The sequence below is a fragment of the Orcinus orca genome, chromosome 5, assembly GCF_937001465.1.
Source record: "Orcinus orca chromosome 5, mOrcOrc1.1, whole genome shotgun sequence".
In the NCBI taxonomy this organism is placed as follows: domain Eukaryota; kingdom Metazoa; phylum Chordata; class Mammalia; order Artiodactyla; family Delphinidae; genus Orcinus; species Orcinus orca.
The window spans coordinates 126756143-126774351 of record NC_064563.1 but is presented as its reverse complement, the minus strand read 5'-3'; the positions used below and the strand labels follow the sequence as shown (position 1 = coordinate 126774351).

Sequence of the window (18209 nt, the reverse complement as noted above, 5' to 3'; positions counted from 1 at the left end):
GCTGTATCAATTTATATTCTCACCAACATTGCAAGAGGTTTCCCTTTTCTCCATACCCTTTCCAGCACTTATTCTTTGTAGATTTTTTGATGATGGCCATTCTGCCCAGTATGAGGTGATACCTCATTGAAGTTTTGATTTGCATTTCTCTAATGATTAGTGATATTGAGCATCCTTTCATGTGTTTGTTGGCAATCTGTATATCTTCTTAGGAGAAATGTCTATTTAGGTCTTCTGCCCATTTTTGGACTGGGCTGTTTGTTTTTTGATATTGAGCTGCATGAGCTGTTTGTAAATTTTGGAGATTAATCCTTTGTCAGTTGCTTTGTTTGCAAATCTTTTCTCCCATTCTGAGGGTTGCCTTTTGCCTTGTTTATGGATTCCTTTGTTGTGCAAAAGCTTTGAAGTTTCATTAGGTCCCATTTGTTTATTTTTGGTTTTATTCCCTTTTCTCTAGGAGGGGATTCAAAAAGGATCTTGCTCTGATTTATGTCATAGAGAGTTCTGCCTATGTTTTCCTCTAAGAGTTTTATAGTGTCTGGCCTTACATTTAGGTCTTTAATCCATTTAGAGTTTATTTTTGTGTACGGTGTTAGGGAGTGTTCTAATTTCATTCTTTTACATGTAGCTGTCCAGTTTTCCGAGGACAACTTATTGAAGAGGCTGTCTTTTCTCCACTGTATATTCTTGCCTCCTTTATCAAAAACAAGGTGACCGTATGTGGGTGGGTTTATCTCTGGGCTTTCTACCCTGTTCCATTGATCTATATTTCTGTTTTTGTTCCTGTACCATACTGTCTTGATTACTGTAGCTTTGTAGTATACTCTGAAGTCAGGAAGCCTGAACCCTCCAGCTCCATTTTTCTCAAGATTGCTTTGGTTATTGGAGGTCTTATGTGTTTCCATACAAATTGTGAATTTTTTTGTTCTAGTTCTGTGAAAAAATGTCATTGGTACTTTGATAGAGATTGCATTGAATCTGTAGATTGCTTTGGTTAGTATAGTCATTTTCAAAATGTTGATTCTTCCAGTCCAAGAACATGGTATATCTCTCCATTTGTTTGTATCACCTTTAATTTCTTTCATCAGTGTCATATAGTTTTCTGCATACAAGTCTTTTGTCTCCTTAGGTAGTTTTATTCCTAGGTTTTTTTATTCTTTTTGTTGCAATGCTAAATGGGAATGTTTCCTTAATTTATCTTTCAGATTTTTCATCATCAGTGTAAAGGTATGCAAGAGATTTCTGTGCATTAATTTTGTATCTTGCTACTTTACCAAATTCACTGATTAATTCTAGTAGTTTTCTGGTAGCACTTTTAGTATTCTCTATGTATAGTATCATGTCATCTGCAAACAGTGACAGCTTTACTTCTTCTTTTTCTATTTGGATTCCTTTTATTTCTTTTTCTGTCTGATTGCTGTGGCTAAAACTTCCAAAACTATGCTGAAAATACTGGTGAGAGTGGACACACTTGTCTTGTTCCTGATCTTAGAGGAAATGTTTTAAATTTTTCACCATTGAGAATGATGTTGGCTGTGGATTTGTCATATATGTTCTTTATTATGTTGAGGTATGTTCCCTCTATGCCTTCTTTCTGGAGCTTTTTATTGTAAATGGGTGTTGAATTTTGTCAAAAGCTTTTTCTACATCAATTGAGATGATCATATGGTTTTTCAACTTCAATTTGTTAATATGGTGTATTACATTGATTGATTTGCATATATTGAAGAATCCTTGCATTCCTGAGATAAACCCCATTTGATCATGGTGTATGATCCTTTTAATGTGCTGTTGGATTCTGTTTGCTAGTATTTTGTTGAGGATTTTTGTGTCAATTTTCATCAGTGATATTGGTCTATAGTTTTCTTTCTTTGTGACATCTTTGCCTGGATTAGGTATCACAGTGATGGTGGCCTTGTAGAATGAGTTTGGGAGTGTTCCACCCTCTGCTATATTTTGGAAAAGTTTGAGAAGGATAGGTGTTAGCTCTTCTCTAAATGTGTGATAGAATTCGCCTGTGAAGCCATCCGGTCCTGGGCTTTTGTTTGCTGGAAGATTTTAATCACAGTTTCAATTTCAGTGCTTGTGATAGGTCAGTTTATATTTTCTATTTCTTCCTGGCTCAGTCTTAGAAGGTTGTGCATTTCTAAGAATTTGTCCATTTCTTCCAGGTTGTCCATGTTATTGTCATATAGTTGCTTGTAGTACTCTCTCATGATCCTTTGTATTTCTGCAGTGTCAGTTGTTATTTCTCCTTTTTTATTTCTAATTCTACTGATTTGAGTTTTCTCCCTTTTTTTCTTGATGAGTCTGGCTCATGGTTTATCAATTTTGTTTATCTTCTCAAAGAACCAGCTTTTAGTTTATTGATCTTTGTTATTGTTCCCTTCCTTTCTTCTTCATTTTTTTTCTGATCTGATATTTATAATTTCTTTCCTTCTGTTCACTTTGAGGTTTTTTGTTCTTCTTTCTCTAATTGCTTTAGGTGTAAGGTTAGGTTGTTTATTTGAGATGTTTCATGTTTCTTGAAGTAGGATTGTGTTGCTGTAAACTTCACTCTTAGAAATGCTTTTGCTGCATCCCATAGGTTTTGGGTCGTTGTGTTTTCATTGTCATTTGTTTCTAGGTATTTTTTGATTTCCTCTTTCATTTCTTCAGTGATCTCTTGTTTTTCAAGTAGTGTATTGTTTAACCTCCATGTGCTTTTATTTTTTACAGTTTTTTTTTCCTGTTATTGATACCTAGTCTCATAGTGTTGTGGTTGGAAAAGATACTTGATATCAGTTCGATTTTCTTAAATTTACCAAGGATGGATTTGTGACCCAAGATATGATCTATGCTGGAGAATGTTCCATGAGCACTTGAGAAGAAAGTGTATTCTGTTGTTTTGGGATGGAGTGTCCTATAAATATCAATTAAGTCCATATTGTTTAACGTATCATTTAAAGCTTGTGTTTCCTTATTTATTTTCATTTTGGATCATCTCTCCATTGGTAAAAGTGGGGTGTTAAAGTCCCCTACTATGATTGTATTACTGTTGATTTCCCCTTTTAAGGCTGTTAGCATTTGCCTTATGTATTGAGGTGCTCCTATGTTGGGTGCCTAAATATTTACAATTGTTATATCTTCTTCTTAGTTTGATCCCTTGATCATTATGTAGTGTCCTTCTCTGTCTCTTGTAATAGTCTTTATATTAAAGTCTATTTTGTCTGATATGAGAATTGCTACTCCAGCTTTCTTTTCTTTTCCTTTTCCATCCCCTCATTTTCACTCTGTATGTGTCCCTAGGTCTGAAGTGGGTCTCTTGTAGACAACATATATATGGGTCTTGTGTTTGTATCCATTCTGCCAGTTTATGACTTTTGGTTAGAGCATTTAATACATTTTTATTTAAGGTAATTATCATTATGTATGTTTCTAATACCATTTTCTTAATTGTTTTGTGTTTGTTTTTGTACGTCTTTTCCTTCTCTTGTGTTTCCTGCCTAGAGAAATTCCTTTAGCATTTGTTGTAAAGCTGATTTGGTAGTGCTGAATTCGCTTAGCTTTTGATTGTCTGTAAAGGTTTTAATTTCTCCATCAAATCTGAATGAGATCCTTGCTGGGTAAAGTAATCTTGGTTGCAGATTTTTCTCCTCCATCATTTTAAATATGTCCTGCCACTCCCTTCTGGCTTGCAGAGTTTCTGCTGAAAGATCAGCTGTTAACCTTATGGGCCTTCCCTTGTATGTTATTTGTTGTTTTTCCCTGTTCCTTTTTTTTTTTTTTTTTTTGCGGTATGCGGGCCTCTCACTGTTGTGGCCTCTCCTGTTGCTGAGCACAGGCTCCAGATGCGCAGGCTCAGCGGCCATGGCTCATGGGCCCAGCCACTCCATGGCATGTGGGATATTCCCAGACTGAGGTACGAACCCGTGTCTCCTGCATCGACAGGTGGACTCTCAACCACTGCACCACCAGGGAAGCCTTCCCTTGTTGCTTTTAATATATTTTCTTTGTATTTAATTTTTGATAGTTTGATTAATATGTGTCTTGGTGTGTTTCTCCTTGGGTTTATCCTGTATGGGTCTCTCTGCACTTTCTAGAGTTGATTAAATACTTCCTTTCCTGTATTATAGAAGTTTCCAACTATAATCTCTTCCAATATTTTATCAGTTCATTTTTTTTCTTCGTCCCCTGGGACCCCTATAATTTTAATGTTGGTGTGTTTAATATTGTCCCAGAAGTCTCTGAGACTGTCCTCAATTCCTTTCATTCTTTTTTCTTTATTCTGCTTTGTGGTAGTTATTTCCATATTTTATCTTCCATGTCACTTATCCGTTCTTCTGCCTCAGTTATTCTGCTGTTGATTCCTTCTAGAGAATTTTTATTTTCATTTATTGTGTTGTTCATCATTGTTTGTTTGCTCTTTAGTTCTTCTAGATCTTTGTTAAACATCTCTTGCATTTTCTCCATTCTATTTCCAAGATTTTGGATCATCTTTACTATCATTACTCTGAATTCTTTTTCAGGTAGACTGCCTATTTCTGGTTCATTTGTTTGTTCGGTGGGTTTTTACCTTGCTCCTTCATCTACTGTGTATTTCTCCTTTTGCTTAACTTTCTGTGTTTGGGGTTTCCTTTTTGCAAGCTACAGGTTTGTAGTTCCCATTGTTTTTGGTGTCTACCCCCAGTGGCTATAGTCAGTTCAGTGGGTCATGTAGGCTTCCTGCTGGAGGGGACTACTGCCTGTGTTCTGGTGGATGAGGCTGGACCTTGTCTTTCTGGGGGGCAGGACCACATCTGGTGGTGTGTTTTGGGGTGTCTGTGACCTTATTATGATTTTAGGCAGCCTCTCTGCTGATGGGTAGAGTTGTGTTTCTGTCTTTCTTGTTGCTTGGCACAGGATGTCCAGACTTCCTGGTCATTGAGTGGAGCTGGGTGTTTGTGTTGAGATGGAGATCTCTGGGAGAACTTTCTCCATTTGATATTATGTGGAGCTGGGAGGTCCCAGGTGAACAAATGTCCTGAACTCAGCTGTCCCACCTCAGAGGCACAGGCCTGACACACGGCCAGAGCACCAAGACCCTGTCAGCCACACGGCTCAGAAGAAAAGGGAGAAAAAAAGTAGGAAAGAAAGAAAAAATTAAATAAAATAGTAAAATAAAAAGTAATTATTAAAAATAAAAAAGTTAAAGTAATTAAAAAAAAAAGAAAGAAGAAAGCAACCAATCCAAAATACAAATCCACCAATGAAAACAAGCACTAAAAGCTATACTAAAATAAATAAATAAATAAAAATAACAAAAAAAAAAAAATGGACAGAAAGAACCCTAGGACAAATGGTAAAAGCAAAGCTATGCATACAATATCACACAAAGAAGCATAAACATACACACTCACAAAAAGAGAAAAAGGAAATATATATATATATATATATATATCTTTGTATATAGAAAAAGGAGGAAGAGAACAACCAAATCAATAAGCAAATCTATCAATCATAATAAACTCTAAATACTAAACTAAGATAAACATAAAGCCAGAAACAAATTAGATGTAGAAAGCAAACCCCAAAGTTTACAGTTGCTCCCAATGTCCACTGCCTCAATTTTTGGATGATTTGTTGTCTATTCAGGTATTCCACAGATGCAGGGTACATCAAATTGATTGTGGAGATTTAGTCCACTGCTTCTGAAGCTGTTGGGAGAAATTTCCCTTTCTCTTCTTTGTTCGCACAGCTCCTGGGGTTCAGCTTTGGATTTGGCCCCGCCTCTGTGTGTAGGTTGCCTGAGAATGGGGTTAATGTAGCTGCTGATTGGGGGCTCTGGTTCACTCAGGCCAGGGGGAAGGAGGCGTACAGAATGCAGGGCTACCCGGCAGTGACAGAGGCCAGCTTGACATTGCAACAGCCTGAGGCTTGCTGTGTCTTCTCCAGGGAAATTGTCCCTGGATCATGGGACCCTGGCATTGATGGGCTGCACAGCCTTCCGAGAGGGAAGGTGTGGGTAGTGACCTGTGCTTGCACCCAGGCTTCTTAGTGTCTACAGCAGCAGTCTTAATGTTTCATGCCCATCTCTGGTGTCCGTGCTGATAGCCATGGCTCACGCCCATCTCTAGAGCTCGTTTAGGTGGTGCTCTGAATCCCCTCTCCTTGCACACCCTGACACAATGGTCTCTTGCCTCTTAGGCAGTTCCAGACTTTTTCCCGGAGTCCCTCCAGCTAGCTGTGGTGCACTAGCTCCCTTCAGGCTGTGTTCACGCAGCCAACCTCAGTCCTCTCCCTGGGATCTGACCTCTGAAGCCCGAGCCTCAGCTCACAGCCCTCACCCACCCCGGTAGGTGAGCAGACAAGCCTCTCAGTCTGGTGAGTGCTGGTTGGAACCGATCCTCTGTATGGGAATCTCTCCGCTTTGCCCTCTGCACCCCTGTTGCTGTGCTTTCCTCTGTGGTTCCAAAGCTTCCCGACCCCCACCACCCTCTACCCCCATCTCTGCCAGTGAAGGGGCTTCCTAGTGTGTGGAAACTTTTCCTTGTTCACAGCTCCCTCCCAGGGATGCAGGTCCCATCCCTATTATTTTGTCTCTGTTTTTTCTTTTATCTTTTGCCCTACCCAGGTATGTGGGGAGTTTCTTGCCTTTTGGGAGTCTGAGGTCTTCTGCCAGCATTCAGTAGGTGTTCTGTAGGAGTTGCTCCACATATAGATGTATTTCTGACGTATTTGTGGGGAGGAAGTTGATCTCCATGTCTTACTCCTCTGCCATCTTGAAGGTCTCCCCGAAACTTTGAATTTTTAAATTATAGAAGCTGTGTGCAATTGAACATACTCTTTATAACAACTATTCTAATTGTAAGGTAAGAAAATAAACTACAGCTAACTGAAAATAATTATTCCCATTTTTGTTCCATGTTTTTTTCCCACATCAATGCCTCTGGAGAGACAGATAAACAATTTATTTTAACTTAATAGAAATGGCAATGTTTGGTCAGAAGGAAAACAAAACCTTTTCTGCTCATGGTCATCTTCATTGCTGTTTCTCAAATCCCTGAGAACCAAAGAGTAAAGTTTTAACTAATCTTTTTTTTTTCAGTCTTTCTTTTGGCAAACACAATCCTTTACACTATGGTAAATTTTCCAGAATTTGTGAAAACGCTAAAAATAACAGTGATTAAAGAAATTTAAATATACACACACTGCACCTTCTCGAAGAAAATGCATGTGAAATAGTATATATATATATATATATATATATATATATAAATATAGTTATAAATGCATTCAACAATCATATAAGGAATATACAATGCACTGGATTCTAGGCATCAGAGAGGGAAGATAATAAGGCTATCTTTTATGTCTATCTTCAAGGAACTCACACTCTGGTGAGTTATATAATGATACTATAACACAATGAGTTCACTGCAGTGATGGAGAGGTTCCCTAGGCAGTATGAGAGCACATCAAGTGATACTTTTCCATACAAGACTAGCAGAATACTAGAAAAATTTTCCAGGAAAACTGATAGCAACACTACAATGTCAACAGTTGCATACTGACCTTCAGCACCACCGTCCTGTGAGCTCCTTGGTCACAGTTACATTGTCTTCCATAACTGAATTTAACACGTGATAAATATATAACATGGTGTATATCATATGGCATATAGTACTTGGCAATGTACATTGTATGCACTGGGTTCTTTATGAATACTTGACAGTGAATGTAGCTAAGGAATATACTAACCCACATTTTATCATTTTTCACTGTAATTAGGCCTAATTTGTTTTTTTAAAAAGCTGGGTTACACATAAGCATGTTTTGAAGACAGAAATATAACATTAATGAAAACGTACACATCTCAATATTTTCAAGATTTCTAAGATATTGGTCATTGAATCAGTTCCAGCCATGATGAATTCTGCAGTCACAGGCACAATTTTGTGCACAATAGACACTTGCTCTCTTTCTCTCTCTCCCCACCCCAATCTCTCTCATTATTCATTTATATAATTATAAATATAGACATATAGAAAGTGATGAGGAAACCAGTAAAAAATATGTATAAATAATACAGTAAGATATAGAAAGTTGAAAGGGATCTCAAGTTAGTTGCTATAATCAGAATATAGCAAATAAACTTTTCACAATAGGTGAGTTTTATGGATTTAAAACATCTCTGAAGATGTAATTAAACATAGTTACTTGTTTTCATGTTTAAACTATCTATTTGAAACTTTTTGTAACAAACATAAATGTGTTTTGCTCCAACAGAATCCCAGTTCATACTTTTTTTTTAACCAAAACCATTTACTGAACATATGGTGTTCATATTCTTCACACCAGAGATTTGAAGAGGAATAAGACTGGCCCTAAAGCTGTAGACCCAGAAAAGTGCATTCTGTGTGATGGATGTCAGGAATATTCTCAGATGAACGGGTATTTTTTTTCTGGGCCTTAAATTTTAAATATTTTATCCTAACTTCCCCACACAAAATTATTTTTCTAATTAAAAAAAAAAAAAAGAGCAACGTGTGCAAGGGCTCATAGGTGTAACAGAACCTGGGACACATGGCTGACAGAGGGAGAGATTGTGAGGGTGGGGGAATGGGGATTTGGGTGGGGGGAGAGGGAACAGACAGGAAAGATTTTGCACCAGGAATTTAAGGCATTATTCTACAGGCAGGAGGAAACAATTGGAGGATTTGTGCACAGATTTGTTTTACAAATCTGGGTTCAGTGTCAGTGGTTGACTCAGCACACAAGAGACTGGAAAAAACAGGAAATTTTGCAAGGGCTAATGAGAGAGATGCTGGCTGCCCTGATTCAACCTTTCAATTTCCCACAGTAAAAATGAGAGAAGGCTTGTGTGTCACCATTCAGTTGTATGCAATGAGTGGGGTAATGAGAAGAGTCTACTTTGGGTAAAGGTAATGTGGGTGTGTGTACATTGTAGAGAAAATGAAAACATAAAAACACCAACTGAAAGTCTGTCAGCTTTGTTTTCTCACCGTGATTTAACAATGCTAGACAATATCAGAAACTATCTTTTGTTAGCCTAAGTTCTAAACAATTAGTTTAGTTTCAGTAATATATCTGTAAGCTTCATCTTATTACATTTTTATTATTTGTCCTTTAATAAACATTAATACAAAGAATTTCTATGTGTAAGTTAATATGGAGAATTTCTAGTTACGCAGACATCCCCCAATGTTCCGAGACTTCGCTACACAAGCTCATCTTGAGAGTAAGTTTGTAAGAATTCACAATTATTTTACCTTCTTTCAGTGCATTTTGTCTCCAACCTCAAAAGTGTTATGCAATTCTTTTTGCAAGAACTGTATGCAATTTTTCTTTTATCAGTTACCTTTCCCCCCCTAAGTGAAGCTTTAAATGAGGTTAATCAGAAGCAAAATATATTCACAAACAGCCAGAATCAGCCTTGAAAAATGTACAGTGAAACACTAAGCTTTGAAATCATTCTTTGAAAATCTGGGCATGGAAATGGCAGAGTTGGCCATTAATTATGTAACCACAAAAGTAAGGAAATGGAACCTTCCAAACAAAAGTAGATTCAAATTTCAAAGAAGAATGCCTGGAGAACTGACAAAAGATGCTCGTCTTATACTGCCAAAGACTTCAAAAGAGAAATATTTTATTTCCTTGATTACTTTCATCAAACACTGGATGCTCATTATGAATTAATGAATCAACAATGTTAACGTTTAGCCATTTTTATTAATTTTGTAGAGAAAAATAACTTTAGAATTTTTAAATAAATATAATTGAAATTTATGATGTATTTTTGTATTTTAAGATATTTTAATGGAAAATTTGTTACAGCAGGAAAAGAAAACACTATAATAGATTCCCAAGTAGGGGTTTTATGAATCTTTACACAACTTATATTTAAGACTTTTCTTAACGATTTGTATATGTTACTTCATGTGAAAGAATAATTTGAAAATTAAAATGTTTTTTCAAAATTAAAATTAATAAGAAACACACTGACCAATAAAGAGAGAAAATAGAGAAATCTACCTATAATAGCTATTGGACATGAAGAAGATTAATTTTAAAGAAGTCACTGACAAATTTGTATAAGTTAAATGTCAAAAACAAAAAAAAATTGTAATGTTATTTATTAATGCAACAGAGTAATAGAAAGACATATGTTTTTCCTTCTTTACAAAAATTATACATAATGCAATTGAAAGGTAAAAATCCATTATTTTTCTCTTTATTTTATATACGTTTTTATTTTTCTGCAATAATTTCATACATATGAAGTTTGATAAAATAAAACTATCTTTTTTCTGGCCATTATTGACACTTGCTTCATCTTATTATTATTCCTAAAAATAATTGTGTCATATAGATAAGGTGGACGTTAAAAAATGATTCACTCTGGCTGTCAAATAAGTCAGGCATGCCAATGCCTTCATTAGACCTCCAAAAATCTCATTTTAAGTCTAACCTTGTGCCAACCTCTGGGAAAATTTAAATAAAATCTATGAAGAATTCATTGTATAAATCAGATACTAATGATACTTAGGAATTTTGTTAGATATGATAATGGCATTGAGATTAAGAAAATGGTCTACTTTTTATAGTCACATGATGAGTGAAAAGTTATGAAGGACTGAGATTTGCTTAGAAATACTTCATCATAGAAAAAGAGGAAAAAAAAGGAGGGAAGAAGGGAGAAATTGAAAAGAGATGAAACAAGTTTAGAAAAATGTTAATCATTTTTAACCTGAATGATATATATTTAGAGGTTTATTATTCTATTCTCTCTACCTGTCAAATTAACAGAATTCTTCATAATAAGAGACAGTCAAAGAAAGAGCTCATTTTGATATATGGACTTGGATTGACACATTGTGTCACTATATTTTCTAAGAAAAGCTGACCTCCAGTATGACTGAGTAAAAATAAAAATGTTTTACCTTGTACTTGCTTCAAAGACCCGAGGTCTACACCAAAACTGTGTAGCTACCTTTCCAGAAAAGAGATACAGAGATATTTATTTTGTCAGGAGATACAATATTTTGCTCAGTCTCTCTCTCTCTCTTTCTCTCTCATCAGTGTACCTTATTCTCCCTCTATTCAGAAATTTCACCTTGAATAATAAGCAGATCTGAAAGTGGAAAAAGTACTGTAAGGGTGGTCACAAAAAGTAAAAGATAGAGAGAGCTCTTGTTGTAATGTATAAAGAAAATTATGAATTAGTTTATTCACCAGGTCAGAGATTCAGTGAAATATTCAATGGAAGTAAGCATAGAATCCAACTCAATGTAGTAATATCCCACCAATGATATAACTAGCCTCAACTGATTACTTTTTATAGATAAAGATCTCTTCCAGCTAATTTGTGCCTTCCATTTCTATTTCTAGTTCATTAAGAAAATCCTCACTAATGTGAAGAGTGTAGACCAAAAAGAAAAAAAGTTAGGAAAATGTTTGCAACAAATAGGAAAACATTTGCAAAAATGAGGCTATGGATTTGGGAAAAGAAAGTGAAGCACTTCATCCATTACCATGGAAGCATCGTTCACCACAACAAACACAAAATAGATAATATGTGGAATTAATGTTGATGAAATAACTAGTTGTGTCACAAGGACAAGGGCCATATGAAAGCATGAAAACAAGGTGGTGATACCAAGCAGGACCCTGTGGGGCTTCTGGGCATAGAGGTTTTTTTGTCCCCCATTTCTTGTAGGCAAGACTCCAACCTCCAAGAAATTCCCTGAGTTCCAAAAGGCAGGTTTGAACTGTTCCTAATCAAGGGAGGAGCAGCCACAAAACCACCTGAGGCAAAATTAAAGGGACCGGAAAAGCTCATCAAGATTAGGAGACCACCTGACACCCTTCACACACCCTAATCTTGTCAGCAACCCCACCCTTTTGAAACTTTGCAGAAGAAAGAAGAATGTAAAACAGTTACTGCCTTGACCCTTATCACATACCTCTGACCACTACCTGACTATATAACCTCTCCCTATTCCTCAGTGAGAGAGGCACAGCTCTTGAGGCACTAGCTTACTGTGTTCCCCCTTTGCCTGGCAAAGAAATAAAGCCACTGTTTCTTTCTCCTCCATAACTCTGTATCCATATTTCTGTTTGGCATCGGTGCACAGAGAGCCAAGATTTTGGCAACAGTGGGAAAACTTATGTATATATGGTAATTCAGGAACTGATCTGTGACTGGAAATGTAGAAGGAATAAGAATAGACTAGTTCAGCAGAGGAGCAGGAAGTCTGGATTCATGAAGAGGAAGATTTCATGGCTGGCTCAGTTATGACCTGGCATGAGATAGATAGGAATTTAGACAATACAAGACTGTTTGCAACAATGCCAGCTTGGTCATAAAAGATAGCCTTGTTGCACCACGAAGGTAGATTCAGCAAGGTTAGTGGGTATAATCAGCTTTATTAGAATTGATCAAAAGTAAAGAATAAGATTATATGAATAATTAAAACTAGCAAAAGCCTGAGAGCAAATAACTAAGGGTAGAACCAAGACTTGAGGCAAAAACTAGGTAAGTTCCCAGGCAGTGTCAAGCAAAAATTGAAACTATAAAAGTTAAATGGATAATGAAGACTATTAAATACTATTGCAATAGGGAAGAGAAAACAAAGCAGTCTGAACTTACCTCCGTTCGAAAAAAACTAAAAAAAGATTGGTGAGTTTTTAAGATGTGGGGTGAGGGATAGTAGACTGTTCTGTTTTTTAATTGATGCTACCTATGGAAAAGTCAACTTTCTCCTATCTTCAAGGCAGGAAGGAATTTTACAACTTGGAATTTGACTGGAAGGCAGTAGCTCTTTCTTCCTTGATGATTACATTTCAAAAAGATGCCTCCCAGGTCCTTAAGAAAGGCAGTCCTTGGTTGCAAAACTGGAAAGATGATTTTTAAAAGATTTACATTTCAAAAGGACAGAGAAAGAATTTTCAATTACAGGTTTTCTAAAGTAAATGTTCTAAGCAAAAGGAGGTCAAGGGCCTAAAGTCAGGAAGAAGCCTTCTAAGGTTTAGTCAATCTAAGGGAAATGGGAAGGGTATTTTGGTCTGGAGGCTGTTGTTACAATGGGGAACTGAGGAATGAAATTATCTCAAGTTATTTCTAGATACTTTGGAACATTTTGGAAGTAGACCCTTCTGTACTTTAAAAGAGTCTCAGCTGTTGAGCTCTAATTACCAGAAAAGTAAGGCTTTCTTCATTTGATACGTTGTTTTTTTTTTTTAATCAAGGCACATTTCTCTTTTAAGATTTTGGCAGAGGTATCAAATGATCCTTTACCAAGGCCTTCAATAAATCTAGAAACCCAAGCATAACTGAAAAGCATTAGAGTCCAGCTGTATCTTTTTTCAAACAAGGCATATGAAATTCAGACCAATGAAATGTCTTAAACAAAGTCACAGAGTTAATTAGTTATAAAATTAAAACCAGAATGTTTCCTCATCTATAGCCCTTTATTCTTTCCCATATATTACTTTTAGTATTTTTACTATTCTCTGAAGATTTATAGAAACTGTAAAAAATTTCAACTCTAATGATTGAATTATAGTTATAGGGAGAGGCAGGGGATGCTGCATCCTGTTCTGTAAGTTCTTTAAGCTGTTATTTTCTGTTGCTTCCACTGTAAAGATGCTTGGAAACCATGCTAATAAGCATAACCTTTTATATGTTTGAGTATAGTTATTAAATCTGTCTAGGCCTTTCAGGCAAGATATTCCCAATTTTTCTACTCTTTCTTTACATATCATATTTTCCATCATTCTTGTATTTGCTCTCTTATGAAAACTCTCCAAGTCTTTTCCATGCATTTTTATGTTGGATAATCACAAATAGAAGATATGGTAAAAACTCTAGTAAAATATTCAATTCATGAAGCATTTTCTATTATTTATTCTCTACCTCTGTAGATATTTCACTTATGCAATTTCTTCGATCTCTCTAAGTTTGAAAAATCATACAAGTATTCATATAACTGAATGCAATACTCCAAAATGTTTTAACACAAGTTTTTGAGATTTTTATGAAATTTCATAGCAGTGCAGTGTAGTTTAAGAAAATAGGCTATGTAGTGTTTTTTAAACTGCTTTGAAAGCCTCTTTCCAACAATTAATTAAATGTGTAACATCGAGTATGTTTTTTTTAGTTTTATGAGTCAACAAATTATTCTTAAAATTATTCTTACTCTTAAAATGAAGGTATTAATACAGAGATTGAAGATTTTTAAACAACTAAATGTATTAATGAATTAGATATACTGGATTTAAATTTCCTGAAACTCTCTTGAAAACTGTACTTCCTCATTAAAACTTAGTGTATCATTTGAAATATATATTAGCATCTTTACTCAAGGTTATTCATTTATACTAAATGAAGGCAAAGCACTGGTGTTTAGATTCATTTTATCATTTGTATATATCCTACATTTTCTTTTCCCCTGAGTTTTTACAATGTTACTGCTGAACTGCACAAATAACCTACTTCAGTGTTTATCAGTCTTATTTAGCTGTGAAACTCCTGGTTCACAGGGAATCCTTGATGACCAAAAGGTAAAATAAATAAAGTCAAACCTGCTATCATTTAATCATAGGTTGATAGTTCAGTGTTTCATCCTCTCATTTTACCTTCTCACCCCACTTCTATAACCTTCTAGAGAATTTATTTTAAAAAAGAGTTGTTGGGGATATACCTATTTATAGGAGGACTATATTTGAACTCTCTATATTTTCCTAAGTATAGAGTTTATTTTCTACAATATTGTAATATTTTAAAGATATAAAGTGTGTTTGTTCTTGTGTGTTTGTGTGTGTGTGTGTGGTCAGAGGTGGTGGTGCTGTGTCCATCTTCAGCCCTAGCATACAGGAATGATAATATAGGTTCCTTCTAAAAAATTATTTTTAGTTCCCACAACTCCTTATTATCCCATTTACTTTGCCTAATAATTTACCTCTAAGGGATAAGTTTTTTAAAAGTTTGGAAAAGAGAAAGCAAAATGGTTTTCCACACCTGTACTATTGTAAATCCCTTCTCCCACTAGCCTGAGGAACACAGATGAAAGAGAACTAGGACACTATTGTACAGTCAGTGCTTTATTAAAATAATATATTCACATGTTCCAGGATCTCATTAGCTTGAAGCTCTTTGCTTATTTTATTTATGTATTTGCTTATTTTCACAAGTTAATTTAAAATATGTTTACTAGTATATTATGAAGAATCCCAATAAATAATTGAAACTACTACTATGGAAATAGATATATTTTGTAGTCTGAAATATGCATATTACATCTTTTTGCAGGAAATGAGAATACTATCTTTTTCTGGATAAAGAATAGTAGTCACATAAGCTAGTGTCTGAATTACAGTATAATATAGCACAAGGTATCATAATATGTCACAATAACAACACTGGGTACAATGTACCACTGTGCTATAAACTTTTAGTTGTTTTATTGATAGCCTGGCACTGTAAGCATGAGTATCTTGTTATAATTTAACATGAACAATATTTCTGCAGGCATTTTAACAGTGGACAATTTTGTTAGTCAAATCTGGGCTTATCCAAGGCAGGTAAATATAAAACAACAAAGACATGTTACTTCACAGTTTAGTGACCAATATATAAAAAACATTTTTTTACCAAATACAAATAGCTTCTGTATTTGTTGTGCCCAAAGAGATATAAATATTTGTCAATATTGAGTTTAATGAATGCTATGTGCTTTACATGTAGTTTTTTCACTATTCTGTAAGTACATTGATTTTAACAGATTTAACTCTTCATGCTTAAATATATATACATATATATATATATGCTATATATGTAGAGAGAGAGAGGAAAAAATATATATGTATTTTATTGAAATAACTCTGAATTAATAAAGAAAACATATCATGGCTCTTGGAGGCATAATAAGTTTAAGCATATTAGTACCTAGCAAGTGCCTGGTACTCAATAGAAACTTATTTAAAGAAGAAAAAACTTTCCTTTTTTATTAATTTTAAATTTATAATTTACTTTCTACAATCTTCAAAAATAATACTTTTATTTACTGTCAACCCACAAATTACCAGTGCAGGTCAAAATTCTCCCCCTTATCTTCAAAGTTAAAGCAATCTCTTATTCTTGGACAGTCTCTTTCACTTGTCATCTCTAAGCAAATAACTCACAAATTTTAAAGTATATCTTATTTTTCTTTCACTTCCCAATCTAGTCACAAACATATATTGTATACACATATCACTCTAAGTACTATGATGGATATGGAAAACACAGTGTCAACAAGAAAAATACATTTCCTGTCTTCATGGGCCTGATACTCTAATGGCAGAATACAGAATATAAACAAGTATATAAATAATATAATTTCAGAGATTACTATGTGTTTTGAAAAACCACAGCAGAATTATTAGTCAGTGAACAACAAGAGGAAAAGCTACTTGGGTAGGATGTTGAAGCAAGGACTCAGAGGGGTGGCAGTCCCGAAATCTTATCGATAAGCCACATGAAAATCTGGGGCTAAGACCATCCAGGCAAAGAAACAGCAAGCATAATGCCTTGAGACTAGAAACAAGTTTGATTCAGTAAAGGAAAAGAAATTCAGCCATCTTTGTTTACATTAGAGGAATAATTTCCTATTTCTATCCTTGCCATCCTATATTCAATTCTCCAAACATCAGTGTTTGTTTAAAAATTTCATCACATACTCGACTTGTCTAAAGAACTCCAGTAACTTCTTTTCAAATGAAAAATAAATTCCATTCCAAATGACTTACCTAGCCTGCATAGCCATGTCAGTCTGAATTCTGATTGTCTGCCTGACATCTTCCATCAGTCTTCTCACTCAGCAATAAGCTCCAACAATATTGACTTGATGGCAAAGGGTAGAACATTAACACATGCATCAAGGTACTGATTTGCAAGCAGATATTTTTAATCACTAAGATGTATTGATAAAGGTGACAAGAAATGGTTAGATTTGGGATCATTTTATCTGCTACTCTGTAGAGTTGTTGTAATAGAGAAAGAAAAATCAAGGATGTGCCCAAGATAAGAAACTAGATAAGAGGCTGAATGTAACAAAATGTAACCTGGCAAAACTGAATCTATTATTGGCTCCCAATCTGTAACTTTTTGTCCATTACCAGGAGTAATGGAGTCTTTGCAGACTCTATTACCTACATACTTCATATTGGATCAATAATTATATTCAGTTGATTATAAGGTCTTAATATGTTTTGTGTCTGTTTTCCCTACCAGAGTCAGGCATTATCCAAGTTAATATTGCTAGCTATATGTACATTGAACTTCCAGCGTTTAATCTTCCTCTCCTTGAAATTATATTTCTAAAACATTCTAAAATGCAAGTACAGGCATGCCATGTCCTGCATTAAGTCTTTCATAACTTTTTTCTCACCTTCAATATCAAATCTAAACTTCATAGTGGGATATATATGTACCTCCATCTTAAGATTTCCGATCTTACCTCTGACCTATCTTTTACTATGTCCTTTCTAAGACTCCTGCTTCAGCTATTCTAAACTAGTTGTAGACCTTTAAATCTGAATGTTTCATATGCTTTTCTATGCTATTTTTTTTCCTTTAATATCCTCATCCATCATTGGACACTTATTCACCTTTGAAGATTCATTTTGAGAGCATTATCATAATGAGATTCACCCACCCCTCATTTATAGATCACAGTCTCCTTTGTGAACCCATTCGCCATAGGATACTCTTGTTTCTCTTTAGCTTTTTTGATTGCAAGAAATTGTGGTTAATGGTGACAGAAATGAGTATTACAAGAATACAGATGCAGTAAGGAAGAGGTAGTTTTCATGGGGATTTAAATACATGATTCACAGACAGCCAGCCTTCATGGAGGTTAGCTCTATAGCAAGTTCTGGCTTCAAGGTACTGTGGTAAACTTAAGAATATGAATTGTTTTGGGGCTTCCCTGGTGGTGCAGTGGTTGAGAGTCTGCCTGCCGATGCAGGACACACAGGTTCGTGCCCCGGTTCGGGAATATCCCACATGCCGCGGAGCGGCTAGGCCTGTGAGCCATGGCCGCTGAGCCTGTGCGTCCGGAGCCTGTGCTCCGCAATGGGAGAGGCCACAACAGTGAGAGGCCCGCGTACTGCAAAAAAAAAAAAAAAAAAGAATATGAATTGTTTCTATTTATTCTCCCTGCTCTGTATGATGCATTCACATTCTA

At 35.4% G+C, this 18209-nt stretch overlaps 1 pseudogene; it reads left to right on the top strand.

Moving 5' to 3' along the window:
* The first annotated feature begins 5839 nt into the window (after nucleotides 1-5839).
* LOC101272485 (malate dehydrogenase, mitochondrial-like) overlaps nucleotides 5840-18209 on the top strand; it is a 32541-nt pseudogene continuing 20171 nt past the window's right edge.